Source organism: Pelodiscus sinensis, chromosome 2, assembly GCF_052426305.1.
Source record: "Pelodiscus sinensis isolate ZL-2025 chromosome 2, ASM5242630v1, whole genome shotgun sequence".
NCBI classification, from domain to species: Eukaryota; Metazoa; Chordata; order Testudines; family Trionychidae; genus Pelodiscus; species Pelodiscus sinensis.
The window spans coordinates 99360888-99377628 of record NC_143053.1 but is presented as its reverse complement, the minus strand read 5'-3'; the positions used below and the strand labels follow the sequence as shown (position 1 = coordinate 99377628).

General features: G+C 41.7%; 1 protein-coding gene across 9 annotated transcripts in view; it reads left to right on the top strand.

Moving 5' to 3' along the window:
- ZNF516 (zinc finger protein 516) overlaps window positions 1–16741 on the top strand; it is a 148406-nt gene that overhangs the window by 37465 nt on the left and 94200 nt on the right. For 3 of the 9 annotated variants that reach the window (XM_089776332.1, XM_089776335.1, XM_089776333.1), the window contains one exon: window positions 10084–10189. The exons of the other annotated variants lie outside the window; for them this stretch is intronic. The gene's annotated coding sequence lies outside the window, so the exon portion shown is untranslated. The remainder of the gene's footprint in view (window positions 1–10083; window positions 10190–16741) is intronic. 9 annotated transcript variants of the gene reach the window in all.

The following is a 16741-nucleotide window of genomic DNA, read 5'->3' as shown; positions in this document are numbered from 1 at the left end:
ATCAAAGTTGTAATTCTATGAGCTAGAACTAGGTAGACTAGATGGTGGGCTAATCCCTTTTAAAAGAATATATCAGCTCTCTGATTTGCCACTAGAAATCCTATACTGTAATTTAATGTTCTGAGTGGCCAACTGTTTCTCAGTTATTTATGTATTAAAAAGATGTAGAGAAATGTTTTGCTAGAATATAGTTGTGCTTGACTTCAGATTTCCTGTTACTTTTCTTGTTTAACGCTCTTAATCAGTATCCCAGATTCTACAGTACAAAAACATAGCTAAGTAAGAGCTACCCTGCAACCCTAGCATTAGAAAGGCAGTGAAAAGTTCTGCTTGAGCTGCTTAAGCTTCCCAAGAAATCTGGTTAGTTAGTATGGTTTAAAGTAAGCATACTTTGTGTCGTTTTAGCCAAGGTTTGTCAGAGGAGCCAGAGAGTAGCAAAGCTGTCTTTATCTGAAGTGACAACGCTTAGTCTTCAAGGAAACTGAATTTAATGACATTTTATTACTGCTTTTCCTATGTCATGGCTACCTGTTTCTTTGTGGGTGGGTGTGAATAACAAATTAATTCTGAGTAGGCATTAGTTTTACCACCAGGGGCTGGTTGAGACACATGGCTGTTTTCCATCAGTTGGCAGTACCCAGTGATGAACGGAGAAACTGCAACTATTTGAAATGATGAACCTCGAGTCCATAACTCTAATTTGTCCTTAAATATTATTGGAAGCCAGCACATCTGGCACTGTATAAAACAATTCAGAGTCCCTGCTCTGAAGAATTTACACCCTACCTTGTAGCAATATAGATGGAAGAAGTACCAGAGCTGATGTGATGGATTTTGTTTGGAGGATCATTGTTTAAAGACTTCATGGAAGAAATGAATTTAAGGAAGTATTAGAATGATGGAAATGAGGTTATTGGGTGCCAGAGGGCAAAGGTCGTTGTAAATGTAGTGTGAAAAGATGTGAGGTTGTGAATGGGAGAACTGTACAAAAGATGCATTAGGGAGGGGAACTGGAGTGGACCATAAGCAGCACAAAAGGAGAGAGACAAAATGAGAACAAAGATTTAGGTAGGATGGGAGTTGTGCAGGAGAATAAAGGAAGCTTGAATTTGATATGCAAGACATTTGAATGGGGCAGTGACATGATCAGATTGATATGAGAGTATAATGATTTTAGCAAGAGCATTTTGAATAGACCTGGGGGGGAAGAAGATGAGAATAGCGAGGTCAGAGAGGCAGCTGCAGCAGCTGAAGAGAGACATTTCCAATGTGTAAACTAGTATTTTAGGAACCAGGAAGGAGAACGGTTGGATTTTTAGAGAAATTGAGGAAGAAGAGGAAGGAAAGCCGTCAAATTTGGACAAGAGGTTGTGTGCCTTGGGGACATTGATTTCATCAGTGATGAAGGAGGAAGGAAATTGAGAAGCTTAGTCTAAGGATATGTCTACACTGCCACCCTTGTTTGAACTAGGGTGGCTAATGTAGTCATTCGAACTTGCAAATGAAGCCCGGGATTAAAATAACCTACATGCGGCACGGACTAGGTACAGTAAAACTCCATTAGTCCGGCATCCAATGCTCCGGGACTCCTGATGGTCCGGCACCATCAGGAACCCGGAAGTGCTGGGGCAGCCGGACAGGCTTCCCCCATTCAGCTGTTGCTGAAACTGACCAGCAGCTGAATCGGGGAAGCCGGGAGCAGAGCAGCTGGGGTGCTGCCGGGTTGGTCTCCTAGCACTGCCCCTCGGGGCTGCGGGACCAACCCGGCAGCACCCCAGCTGCTCTTGGGGACGCCTGGGGCAGAGCAGCTGGAGTGCTGCCGGGTTGGTCCCGCAGCCCCGAGGGGCAGCGCTACGGGACCAACTGGGCAGTACCCCAGCTGCTCTGTCCCAGGCGTCCCCAAGAGCAGTTGGAGTGCTGCTGGGTTGGTGCCGTAGCGCCGCCCCTCGGCGCTGCGGGACCAACCCAGCAGCACCCCAGCTGCTCTATTGCAGGCATCCCCGATTCAGCTGCTGCTGAAACTCACCAGCAGCAGCTGAATCAGGGACGCCTGGGGCAGAGCCGGACTATCGTAAGGGGGGGCTATGAGAGGTCTGGGGTGGCATCCCCTCCCACCCCACTCCAGACCCCTCGTAGCCCCCCCTTCTGATAGTCCAGCATATCTGATAATCCGGCACCCCCTGGGTCCTAAAGGTGCCGGATTATCGGAAGTTTACTGTAGTTTGAATTAAAGCTCCTAATTCGAACTACCATTACTCCTCATTGAAGGTAGTTCGAACTAGGGTGGCAGTGTAGACATACCATAAGGGTATGTCTACACTACCCCCCTAGTTCGAATTAGGGGGGGTAATGTAGTCATAAGGAGTTGCAAATGAAGCCCGGGATTTGAATTTCCCGGGCTTCATTTGCATGAAGCCGGCTGGCGCCATTTTTAAATGCCGGCTAGTTCGGATGTTCCACGAGGCGTACAGCTAGTTCGGATAGGAAGCCTAATCCGAACTAGCTAGTTCGTGCCGCGTGTAGCCGCGCGGCACGCAGTCCAAACTAGCCGGCATTTAAAAATGGCGTCGGCCGGCTTCATGCAAATGAAGCCCGGGAAATTCAAATCCCGGGCTTCATTTGCAACTCCGTATGACTACATTACCCCCCCTAGTTCGAACTAGGGGGGTAGTGTAGACATACCCTAAGATACTAAGTCTGAGATGAGCAGTAGGACACACAGGTGTTGACTGGGGCAGGAGAACCTAGAGAAAATAGTAAGAGGTGCTCAGTACCCACCAGTCACAGCTGTTTGATAGCACCATTTATCAGATACCACCCATCAGATACTCGGCAGCTACAGAAATGTTCTGGGGGAAGGCAGACTGGTGAGTGTTGGGCGGCAGCCTTGAGGAGGAAGCATAGAGGGAAGAAATAATAGGGAGGGGGAAAGAGCAGGGAGCGAGGGCAGCACTTTGGGTGGCAGTGCAGAGGTGGAGCACCCTAAGGAAAAGTGAAAGTCAATGCCTGTAGTTGGTCATCTAGATGGGGTTGACAGAGAGGTATATGAACATGCTGAGTTGGCAGAAAGGAGGAATTTGTTGCAGGGGAAGAGAGATTTAAAAGGAAGATGCATCGGGGTCCAGATTCAGGAATACATTTAAGCATGTATTTTAAGTGTTTACTGATTAGAGAATGCTTTTCTCTATTGGGACCAGGAGGTAGTAGTTTAAATGGTATAAGTGGCTAGATTCCTTCACGAGTGGGTAAAGAAGAGTAGGAGGGAGCTTATCCTGAGGATCTGAACAGACTATGGGAGAGGCTAGAGGAGAAGCTTCCTAATGAGGCACTCAAGAGAGTTGGGAGAACTGAGAAAGCAGAATCACAAAAATAAGGAAAAGCGATAATCAAAGGAATAAATCTAGTGAAGGGACCCTTACACGAGGATGAGTTACAGTTTCAGATGGGTAGAGAAAGTGGATGCTAAATACAGACCATCCAAGAGAGGGAATTCAGTGGACAGAAAGATGAAGCAGTGAGTACATAATGCACAGTCAGTAAGCTTGTAGGGAGGGCAAAGGATACAGGATAGTAGCTTGATAGGATTGTGGGTCACAGAACTGCTTCTTAGGGTCAGGGCTATAGGAACCTGATTTGAAAATTGAGGGAAATGATGAGCTAAGATTACTGTTTTGCATGCATGAGACAGAGGAGGATACAGTACATACTAAAATGGAAGGTTCACCTACATCAAAGCTTCTATAAGAAAAACACTTTCTACTGATGAAGAACAGTAGTGCTTAGTCATTCTGTTAAATTCTCAATTCTGGTGGTAAGAGCATTTCAGAAACTTTGTATGTCGTGTGGTCTCATTTCTATAAGTGGATAGTTACAAATCTAACTACAGTATTACTGTAACATTTCATGGTGCTTGCACTTTTTACTCATTTATATTTAGTGTCTTAGTATGTATGTGATACCTATTCATTGCTCAGGAAAACAATCCAAGCAAGTGTGGTTTTACTTTGCATATGGACCTAGACAGTGGACTTTTTTTTTAAGGCTCATTTGCTTTCTTCTGTGAGTGGCAATATCAGATACGCTGAAAATCAGATACTCTGGAAGAGTCAGAATGCACAAGGCACAGGTCAAGGAGCGGTAAGCAGAGGTGGTTTAAAAATCTCCTTTTCCTGCCCCTGATCCTGGTGCTTGCTGTTCATTGTACAGCTCTTTTTACTGCCCCCAACTTATTGCAGCCATTAACAGTGACAGGAGGCAAAAAATGCAGCCCGAGATTAGCCTAGCGTATGGCTGTCTTACCCTAACAGCAGGGAGGGAGCATGATGTAAGAGCTCTTGACTATTCCAGGATCATTCCTGCATTTTGGTGTTCGTCCCTGGCCAAGTTTTGGCAGTTCAGAGCAAAGCCACTGCATTGCATATAAGTACTGGTCCACAGACTTCATGGTCTTTGAATAAACAAACTTCTGCTGCACCAACTGTGCTGTGTACAGTCTTTCAGAATCTTCCATCTGTATCCTAGCAATATATTGCACATCTGTTCACTTTCATGATATTTGGACTTGGCAAATGAGAGAGACCAAGACTGCATGTGAATGTATGTGTGTTGGAGGTGGTATAGGAAATAACATATTTATAAGCCACCGATAGGATTCTTGTTCGTCTCATTTCTTGAAACTTAGTGATGTTCTGCATTCATGGTTTAGCATTTTATACCAAAATAAGCCAGACTAGACTGGCAGCTACAAAGTTTGATTCCAGGTTCAGTTTCTCCTCTCCAAGGATTAGTATGTGGCTGGGAGCTGTGAAAAATTGTCATTTTGTGTTTCATAGTATACAGGGTTATTTAGTATACAGGTCTTTCACTTCATACATTTTTTCCCCTTTATGATAATAAATAAATAATGCCTGTGTTGTATAAGCAGCTCATACAATGCTGTAACTTGTTTTGGTTACACAAGCTAGAGATGAAATGTTTGCTTTTCTGGACTAACGATGATAGAACAGTTCAAGGTTCAGTATATTTCATAATTAGATTTTAAACATGCATTATGTTGAAAGCACTCAAATGCTCTTGATGATGGGTGCTATAGATAACCCTATAATAGATTGATTAGATAATAAAACAATAGGTGATCCTTGTGTCTTGAAAACTGCCGTTAAACCCAGGAACTCGCAATGACTCATTAAATCACTAGCAATCACAGATATCTCACCAGCAAATGCTCATAAAATAATTATACTGTACTTGTCAGGTATTGCTCTTTGTAAACATACACTGATAGAGCACTCATTTTAGCTGCCTATACAAGCGATTGTCAGTGGTACTATATACCTTTAGTGATAACTGGGTCAAGTGCAGTCTTTTGAAAGTGATGGATGTCTCCCAAATTCACACGCTCAGGGCCTGATTTATCGTTGTGACTCTACTTACACGTCAGTGTGATTCAGTTAAAACTGAAAATGGTATGAAATGAAAAGAATGCAGTGGAGCATCCTGTACATAGAGGCTCATATTCTCTGCTTGTGCAAATTTGTGGAACTTGGTTTTCTTGGAGCAACACTGATTTACAGTTGCTGGGGATCTTGGTTCATAGAATATATAAGAAATGCTTGTGTTTGGAAGGGGGACATACATTGACATTTGGTATTCATAATATGTTGATTGATGTCCTTCTAATGATAATCAAAACCTCAACTGTAAGATCAGATTAATAAATCTCAGAAAAATGGACCAATTTTGTACTTGAAAAGCTTATTGTAAAACACTGTTAAGAAAACTGATGTGTTTTTAGTGCTGTATTTTCTGAGATTAGATTTTTATGTTGACTTTCTGTGCTAAATAGTGCTACCTCAGAAGGTAATGTTTAACAGAATGTTTTTATGGTTTACTGCACATAATTCTCTCTTTATATTCTGGGCCACAGGTTTTTTTTTTTTTTTGATGATGGATTTTTTTTTTTAAAAAAGGTCTTTCACAAAATGGAACTCTGAAAAGAGATAATAATGGCAGTCCAGGAATTGTTTGTCTTTTGCAGTTTCTATTCTAATACTGGGTGGAAAAAGTAAGCTAACAGCTAGCCACTGATGCTTTGTGACTTCAAAAATCTTTTACTTTTTATTAAACCCTAGGCTTAATAGGTAGTCACACAACAATGTTGTAATCTTAAATCTGTTAACAATTTACTGGCTGGCAACAACTTGATATGGTAAAATAATTATTTTGTGTTTTTTTGAGCCAATAGGACATATTAGGTGTGAAGGTTACCACTTACACAGAATTTCTTAATTCTCTCTGCTTAGCTTATCTCATGGTAACTTATCTTAGAAATGACCCTATCACTTCTGTTAACTGACTATAAACATAATTGCCGTTATTATTATTAAATTTGCAGTGTGTGGTAATATGTGTTTCTTCACATTCAGGAATGCAACATGTTTTATTAAGTAAGTCATTACTGTTAGGTATGTATATAGAACTTAGGTAAATTGTTAGATCCAAATCCCCATTGGTGTAGCTGCTAGTTGTATCAGGGAGGGATTTTGTGCACTATGTGACTTGCTGTTTCATTTTAGTGTGTGCTAAGTTAGGGAAATAAAGAACCTAAAATGTTTGTTTTAAATCGGTACACACATTTCTCTGCCAAAGAAATCTTAATTCTTGCTGGCACAGTGTTTTTCTGTTTTCATTCAGAGGTCCAGATTCTCAGTTGATGCATATCTGTGTGACTCCACTGATCCCAGTGAAGCTATGCTGCTATATACCAACTGATGATCTGGCCCTTAATGGGGACATGTGTTCACAACATTTATATTGAACAAATCTGAGAAGAAATAGTAAGAAACTGTGTGTCTGTGAACATTGGATATCAATGGAGCTACAACAATTCATACTAGCTGAAGATCTGCTTCCTGTTTCTCTATAGTAAGTGCAAAAATAATTAAATATTTTATTTTCAACCATGATTCTGCAAATATCAGTCCTCTTTATAGTATTTTTATGCACTTAAAAAAATCTGAAGTAAAAAAAGAAAATATTTCTTCTCCTTGCACCAGCATCCAGGTTGACAAATTTTGGACCTATGCTATTTGAAATGGCCAAGTAAACTTTGTAAATGGGTTGATAATGGAAGTCCTGACAATATGACGTTAACTATAAAGCAGTATTGCTAAAATTCTGTGTATGTATTATTCACACATGTATGAATGGACAGCATTGGTGCCATTGATTAGAATAAGAAAGTACTGTACTGTGCAGTATTTTGGTGGATTTTTTCCTATTTGGGAATCAGTTTGTTCATTTTTGCTTTGATATCTGATGTGAGGAGTCTTTTTCTCCCCCTTTTTTAGTGTCAATACATAACATAATAAAGTGGCTTCCTTTGGTGGTGTTTAGCAAAATGGGTACATTAATGTCCAAAAGTGAAGTAAAATGGACTCCTTTCAAAGGCATTTTAAAAAATATAAAATATTTATATTCAAAGTTAGCAATGATTTTTATAACACACCAAAATATCTGCTTTTGACTTCCTAATATAGATCATTAATGACCTAGGAAAAAACCCACATCTGCACTGGTTCAGTTCTTGGCCTTTTTAGGTCTAATCAATAATCACATTGTGTATTCAGCTGTGTCTTTTTCACCCCCTCCCCCTCTGCTGTGAGGTCAAACTTAACTATTGGTCTTTATATTTCAAAAGAAGGACATAGACTGCCTTATGCATTAATAATATTGGTCTCAATGCTTCCTTCTTGGTCTAAATTAGTAACTGTTAAAAAGTGTATTTCTATGTAAATATTTTATCTGAAATTTAAGATAACTTTTTTCAGTCTCCTTGCTGTGTTCTAAATCTTTGGAAGTTTCTAAGAAAGTATGTTGCTTATGAATGGGAAAAGTTTGTTCTAGTTTTAATGTACGCAAGGAGGTGTAAACTGATTGGCACTGTCATCACATAGTACACAACGAAGTGGCAACAAGAGCAAACCGTTGCAGTGGTTCTTGCTGAATGCGAACACAACTGCTACAGTAAAGCCACGCTATAGTCTATTAGTCCCATCTGATCAGCCACTTCTAATTTCAAACTTATTTATTTTGGATTAGAAAATAAATTAGAAGAAGCCATTAGATTAATATATGAAGTTTCTTTTCTTCTCCTTGAAGATTGATGGCTTTTTTTATTTTGTCCTATAGCAAGAGCAAATACTCTTGAAAGAGGCTTGCCTTAATTTTTTTTTAAATTGTAGATTGCAATAAAATGGTCTTTAGTAACTGTCTTAAAATAAGGGGTTATTGTAGTAGGCAATTCTGTCAATATTACGTATCACCCCTAATTTTAAGTCTTGTGACGGTGACATTTTGTGAGTGTGTGTGTTGTTTTTTCCATGGAATAATTACTGATCCTAGTTCCCTTTTATTCTTCATATTAGAGTGGAAATGTAGTTTGTTCATAATGGATTATTGATTGGTCTGAGAACAGCAGAAGCCCCAAGGCCTTGTCATCAATGGTACTCACTTTCCCAGTAGTGAATGCACCACTTCATACAGCTATTTGGGACCCGTGTCTGTGGAATATAAGCCTGTAATTGTTAATCTCATTCAGAACAGTTTTTAGGGAGAGGAACTCTTCATTGTTGTTGTGGGATTCTCCCCCCCCCCATTTGTTCAAAGAATAGTCCCTTTGTTTTGGTAGTAAAATAAGCTTGTCCAGGATGTTAATGATGTATTTTAATTCATTACTTATAATACTACAGTGTAACTAATAAAGAACATTTCTTTGTTTCTAAGAGGACAAACATGCACAGTACATTGAAACATAAAATATGTACTGAGTGGGTGACAGCCCTGTTTCTCAACATACCCTGTAGCAGTGCACAAGAATAATCTTTTCATAGAACTGCTTCTTTAGAAAGCACTAAAAACTGCGTTATGGACTTTTTATTATTCTGCTGTCTTTTGGTTTGAAACTCATCACCTCTTTGAAGATACCTAAGCCTTTTCAGCATTAGGTGTCTTTATTATCTTTTTGTATAGATACAGTGCACTCCATTTATAAGAATCACTGATATGAAAATAGCTACGCACAGTGATCAGAACCCCTGGGACAAAATCATTCATGTACTATTTTCCACTTAGAATAATCTGTTAATTCGGGATGGATGGGATTCATATAAACCAGAATTCTCTCTCTCTCTCTCTCTCTCTCTCTTTCTGTGTGTGTGTGTGTGTGTGTGTGTGTGTGTGAGTGAGTGAGTGAGGAAAAAAAAAAAAAAAAAAAGAAATACACACTTTCTTCTGAGAATGGTGTGCTGATTCAATGGCCTGATTCTTTTTCTGAGGCCTGCTGTAGAATGTCATTAGATCAGAGTAGGAGAGAAACAAGAAAATTTATGATGTAGTCGAAGAAGCTCATATTAGAACTGCAAATTTTTCAACATAAAAGGAATAGACTCTTCAGCTTCAAGGGAAGAAAAGAACAGCACTATTAACAAATACAGTAAAATGCTACTTTAGGATAAAATACAAGCATATAAGTTAATTGAAGTAAACTCAGAGTAATAGAAATGCATGGTTTATTTTTCTAGCTCCCTTTATAACCCTTTCATTCCCAGTCCTCTGTAGCAATTTTGGAAGGGTTAAAAAATCTCAAAAAATGAGGCATTAGGATTGCTGCTTTAAATAATGAAATGCTTTCAAAAAGTGGAACGTCTTTTATAACTGCTTCAGTTTTTTTTGATAGCTTTTTAGCAGAATTAAATTCAGTGTCTCTCAAAAATCAATGCAAAGTCATGCTGCCTTTACCAAATGCTAGTTTATTTTGTAGCTGACAGAATGCCAGAATTTCCTGTGAATTTAAGGGCAGGTTTACTATTTAAACATACACACTTTCTTCCACTCTGTGTCCTGGTCAAAAGAATGTTATCTGTTGTGCCACTGAAGACCAAGTAAAAGGGATGTAGACAAATGAAGCTGTCCATAAAAAGACTAAGAAAGTCATTTACAGTAGGACTTTTGCCCAACTGAGAACAGCAGGATCATATCTTTGATCAAAACAGTATAAAACTAACCATTGTAATTTTCTTGCAGAAGACTATAAATACTACATGAATTGGAGTGCACAGGTGTGAGATCCATAATGCGGGAGTGTTTCAATGGTATAGAATCACTGAGGCTGCAATGCTGCAAAATGGTGGTAATTTCTCTATCTCTTATTTCATGCTTTTAGGTACTTTAGTTCTCTCTGTTCCTTATAGTCAGTGCCCCTGAACAGAAAAGTCTTTCAGCTGTCTAACTTGAGCTTTCTGAAAACGGTGAAGGTCTGATTGCTGAGTTAATCACTTTTTTGATATGTACTACTGCTTCACCTGAACATATTTATATTTGCTTCTCCATGAGGAGGATCCCATCTTCACACAATCATGTGCTGGCACTTTGGTTGTTCTTGAAGTGTGATGACACTGCATTACATCCAGAATCCTCGGAGACAGGATAAGCAACATTTCTACAATGGATTCTGTACTCCTTTCATTCAGGGCTTGGCATTCACATATCTTACTTGAAAATGTTTTATTTTTAAAGTTGTTTTGTTTGGAGAAATCCGCTGTAACTTCCCATGTCTTGATTCTTTCCTGAAATTTTTCTTGCCAGTGGCGGCCTCTCCTTTCAAGTAGTATGTGGTCACTACAATCCACATAAATAAACTTTAACTTTAAACTGTATTAATAGACTTGGTTTACAGTTTCAGTATGGTATAAAAGTAGTAAATAACCTATCCATTGAAGCTATGTGAAGCATTTGTGTATTTTATTTTATAGCTATCTGCCATGAATTTGGGGTTAGATTTCATACAGATAGATATATATTAGTATTGTTCCTAGTCTGTGTTAATTTCCCCCCAACGTCATCAGTTTCTAAATTTGTCAGAAAAATTTTATTTTTCATTAATTCTTTCTTGGGTGACACAAAAAGGCTTGTAACGATCGTCTAAATAGCCAGTGGAGACATTTCCTAGCATGTAGCCACATACCTTCATCCGCAGCTCTCAGCCTGAATAGGTAGCACAATGAGCAGAAGTGTGTGTCTGGAGGATTGCTGTTGGCATACTGATGCCCTGATCCTGCATATATTTATCCAGATACTAACTTTAAACATGTTACATAAGGCAGTGGCACAACTCTGCTACTTTAAGCCCATGCATATGTATTGATACAGTTGGGCCCCTAAAGTAACTCTGGAGCAAGCTGTAAGTAGCATTGGAGAGAGTGGGGCAGCTCTGTGGTGGTATAATGTCAGCCTTACCCTAGATTCCATACCAAACACACCTCAGCTGGACCCAAAGATTGGAGCCTAAAACGCATTTTTAACAGTACAGGCAGTCCCCGGGTTACGTACAAGATAGGGACTGTAGGTTTGTTCTTAAGTTGAATCTGTATGTAAGTCGGAACTGGCGTCCAGATTCAGCCGCTGCCCGGGGCAGGGGCTTCCTGTAGTCAGCCACTGGTCAGTTTCAGCAGCGGCTGACTTGGGGATGCCTGGGGCAGAGCAGCTGGGGTGCTGCTGGGTTGGTCCAGTAGCGCCGCCGCTCCTCGGCGCTACTGGACCAACCCAGCAGCACCCAAGCTGCTCTGCCCCAGGCGTCCTGATTCAGCCGCTGCTGAATCTGACCAGCAGTGGCTGAATCAGGAGCCTGGGGCAGAACAGCTGGGGTGCTGCCCGGTTGGTCCCGTAGCGCCCAGAGCGGTGCTACGGGACCAACTGGCAGTGCCCCAGCTGCTGTACCACAGGTGTCTGGAGCAAAGCCACGGAGCACGGGGGCAGCGGGACAGCCCAGACGCGCCGTGGCTGTCTGCTGCCCGCGTGCTCCGCGGCTTTGCTCTGCTTTGTTCCCCCCCCCTCCTCCTGGTCTGCAGACCAGGGGGACGGGAGGGACGGGGGCAAAGCAGAGCCAAGCCCCGGAGCGCCCGGCTAGCTGACAGCCCAGATGCGTCTGGGCTGTCAGCTGATCGCGCGCTCCGCGGCTTGGCTCTGCTTGGCTCTGCTTTGCCCCTGTCCCCCTGGTCTGCAGACCAGGGGGACGGGGGGGGGGGCAAAGCAGAGCCAAGCCGCGGAGCGCGCGATCAGCTGACAGCCCAGACGCGTCTGGGCTGTCAGCTAGCCGGGCGCTCCGGGGCTTGGCTCTGCTTTGCCCCCCCCCCCTCCCTGATCTGCAGACCGGGGGGGGGAGGGCAAAGCAGAGCCAAGCCTCGGAGCGCGTGGGCAGCGGACAGCCTTGTCCGCTGCCCACGTGTTCCGCCGCTTTGCTTCCTCTCCCTGGTCTGCTGGAGACCAGGGAGAGGAACCCCGTTCATAACTGCTGATCCGACATAAGTCGGATCGCGTAACTCGGGGACTGCCTGTATTCAACTGTACTGAATTAACATCTGGCAGCTTCCAAGCAATTGCACCAGGCTTTGTTGAAAGAAAGAGTTACCCGATAATCTGAATGTTAAGTGAAGCATCTAAGTGAGGTTTTTTCTTTTTTTGATTCAGTCTTGAGGAACTGAAGCATTCTTTTCAAAGTTGATATTTTCATTTTGAACTCACCGTTTCCTCCCTTCCTGGTGAAGAACAAACATGGTTGTTCTACAAAGAATCCTTCTAACAATAGCACTCCTGTAGTTAGATGAGAGATTCTGAGATTGTTCCACTACCATATGAGTGGGCATTGATCACTCAATGTTCCAAAGCCTACATGTGATGCAATGAGCCAGCCAGCCTCTATATAACACAGGAGGAAGAATGAAATTAGAACTGCCTGAAAAAACAGTTTCCACCTTGCAGGAGATACTGAGATTTTGCTTCATCCTAAATTGGGACAGTAAATTAAAATCACAATTTTTTTGTGCAATATTTTGAAATGTTTCTGGGTAGGGAAGAAATATTTTTGTTTCAACTTACATTGTATTACAAATTATAAGGTCATGATAAGGTAGATATGAAACTTTGATGATTTCCTATCACTGATGAAATTGATGTATTCCAATGAAACTTTTTAATCAAGTCAGCAGGGCCTGATGAAGTATACCCTAGAACCTTGTTTCTTAAACTGTGTTCTTCGGAACACTGGTGTTCCGCGGAGAACTCACAGATGTGCTGCGACCGTTTGAGGAAAAATAATGGCCGCTAGAGCCGCTGAGATGCAGTGGGTGGTGCGAAGGGTGGAAATGAGGTGGGGCTACCCGCGTTCCTCCTCACGTGCTTCTGCGCCTGGCTTGCAATCGCCTGGGAAAGCTTCGTGCCTTGGTTGCGCCCCTTGCCAGAGGGGAGGAGTGTAGCAGGGCCAGCTCTGATTGGCTATCTCTGCTGCTGGTCTGGGGATTCTGCCTGCCAGGGGAGAGAACTGCCCTACAGCCGCCACTCCAACCGGGTCTTTGCACCACTGCCTTTAGTCCTCACTTGTTACCCAGGACGGCTGAGGGGGGCCAGAAACAATGTTCCTTCTTTGTTGGACAACTTTTTTTTTTAAATGGATAGTGATTGACAGATTATATTTGGGATACTTAGATTAAAAAAGATGTTCCACTTTTTTCAAAAGATAATTAAAAAGATACTTAATTTATCATTGGCAGTGAGCGAATATCGTCGTCAATAAAAGTGTCATCTGGTGTTCAGGGGGCAAGGTGTGTGTGTGGTGGGTTTTTTTTGCTCAACCAAAAACTCTTGGTGTTCCTCATTTAAAAAAAAATTGTTTGCTGTTCCTCGGTCTTAAAAAGTTTAAGAAACACTGCCCTAGAAGAAGATAATATGATAAATAATAGCATGCATTCATCAAGAATAAATCATGTAAAAACAACAGGATAGCTAAATATTTAACTGGTTAAGTGGCTTGCCACATCGCTCCATGGGTGGGAGGTTGCTTGGACCAGGTCAGATGCCGGTTAACTGGGTACCTCAATAAGTATGCTGGTATGTCAGTGCTTACAAGATAATCGGGAGCCCGGTTACCCCTTTAAATCTGTAGAACCTAGGAGAGGAGATGACACCTCAGGAAGGTACTCTCAAGTAGCAGATAAGAGATCTATTTCTCGTCTATCATTTGAATATTGAATGCCTCAGAATGTATGCCTATTGGCATACTAACATGAGGCTAAATAAGAAACTGAACAACCTACAAAACAAGAAGTGTAAGGGTGTGATAGTGTTGGGCTCTTTATTAACAAAGACAAGGGATTATTCTGGTTTATCTAGGAATGTAAAGGAAGACATCAGATCTTCCACATAGGAGGCAAATGGGCTGTGTACTTATCTCCTAAATGGAGGGTCAGTGCCAACCTTGGCAATACGTCACTTCAAAAATTGGGCTGAGAATTAATTTGCAAGACATGAGAGTATCTCGGAAATTAAGTCTATGCTCTAGAGTGCATGTTACGATTTTATTTTATACTAGCAGAAATACCCAGCATCGCCCGGGGAAAATATAGTAAAAGGTGTGATGAATGAACTACGTCAATGATATTAACATAGCATATTTTAGTGGAAATATTTTTCTCTTCTATATTACTTTAAGAAATTAAAATAGTACTTTTTCTGTTATCATAGGGAAAGAATCTCGTAGTAGCGGTTTATGTGACAGGCTTAACAGAAGAGTCCAGCAAATGCCTATGATCAGGCGTTACTAAATGCTAATTAGTGGCCCAATTGGGGTTCTGGGGGAACCGATTTCGAGATGTAACCAATCCAGTTATTTAAGTTAAGAAATCAGTAGTATCCGTGCAAAATATTGATTTTTTTTCTATGATCAGGCACTACTAAAAGCCAATTATCAGTGGGCCCAATTGGGGCTCTGGGGGAACCGGGGGAACCAATTTCAAGAGATAACCCATCCAGTTTTTTTAAGTTAGGAAATCAGTAGTATCTGTTCAAAATTTGGTGTTTCTAGCTCTTGCCGTTTCGTAGATCTTTCGGGACAAACAAACTACAGTAAACTTCCAATAATCCGGCACCTTTAGGACCCAGGGAGTGCCGGATTATCAGATATGTCGAACTATCGGAAGAAGGGGGCTATGAGGGGTCTGGGGTTAGGTGGGTATGGGAGGCAGCGCTGCGGGACCAAGCCGGCAGCACCCAGCTGCTCTGCCCCAGGCTTCCCCGAGTCAGCCACTGGTCAGTTTCAGCAGCAGCTGACTTGGGGACGCCCAGGGCAGAGCAGCTGGGGTGCTGTCGAGTTGCTCCTGTAGCGCCGCCCCTCGGGAGCAACCCGGCAGCATCGCAGCTGCTTTGCATCGGGCGTCCCCAAGTCAGCTGCTGCTGAAACTGACCAGCGGCTGACTCGGGTAAGTCCGGGGCAGAGCAGCTCCAATTGTCCGGCTGCCTGGAGCACTTCCGGGTTCTAGGTGGTGCCGGACTAGCAGGAATACCGGACCACTGGATGCCGGACAACTGGAGTTTTACTGTAACTAACTTTCGGAAATATATATAAGATATAACCATTTACTTCCAGTATTTTGGCCTGCTATTGTTTGAATCACTCTGCTTTGTTCTCAGTATAAACATATTTGAGTGCTCTGAGTTAAATGGAGCAATGCTCTGACGTGGAATTGGTAAGCTGGATGCATTGTTTCTTTGGAAGCAATGAATTTGTTCTGTGGAACATGGGCTGGACATTCCAGGGAAGTTATTGATGGGATCAAGGGTTGGGGAATCCTGATCAGTAACATGTACAGAGACTGCAGGGCCTATCACGCCTGAGGGGTGGGTGGTTTGTTTCTGGTGCAGTCAGGGAGCTGACCCATGATAGGCACAAACACAGCTTCCTCACATTATTGGCAGATAGTAGCGAGGGTCCTCACAGCCTTAGGTATTCCTAAGAAGCATCAAAGTAACCACAGCCTAGATTTTCAAAAGGGCTTAGGTGCCTAAAGATGCAGATAGATGCCCAGTGAGATTTTTCAAATGTGCTTAAGCAAGTTAGATACCCAACTCTTATTGATATTAATAAGAGTTGGTCATCTATCTGAGTATGAAAGAGCCTCCATGCCTTTGAAAATCTGTCCCCAGGAGTTTGGATGCTTATCCAAAATTCTTTGCTCAACAATCTGGTCTGGAATTTCCTGAGAGCAGATTTTTTTTCTGAACTTGATTCCTATTGAACATACCATTTTTGACAATGCTTCCAGGCCTGGAAAAAATAAAAATAATAGGACACGGAGTTTGAAGCTCAGGAAAAGTTTGGTTATGGTTCAGGTTGAGTTTTTAATTTATTTGAACTGCTTTATTCATTATTATTCTAAGGTTAGTTTCCTGGCTTATTTGTACATTTGGTATATCCTCTAGTTGCCTGAATGACATTATTTATCTAGCCAAGTATGTATCTTGTGGGGCTATCCCTCAGCTCAGTCCTAAACGGCTAATTTCAGGGATCAGCCGTTCAGATGCTCTCTTTGAAAACTTGTTGCCCAGCTAGAGATTTGAGTTCTTGATCAGATGTGATGTTCTCCAGATAATGTAATATCTCAGTTCTGGACATAGTCATAAGATAAAAATGTGTTGTGTTTTGAAAGAAATGAAACCAAATTTGAAGTGTGTTTCTTACATATATTATAGTTGTATTGATCTTGAGGAAAAGGTAAATAATGTGATGCTTACCTCTTAAAACGATCCACACCTAGTCACCAAAATTAATTATCCTGAAAATCTAAACTGAATTGTTTTTTAGAAAATGAAAAGTTAGATTGGCTTAAAAATAATCAGTGTTATTACAAGGAAA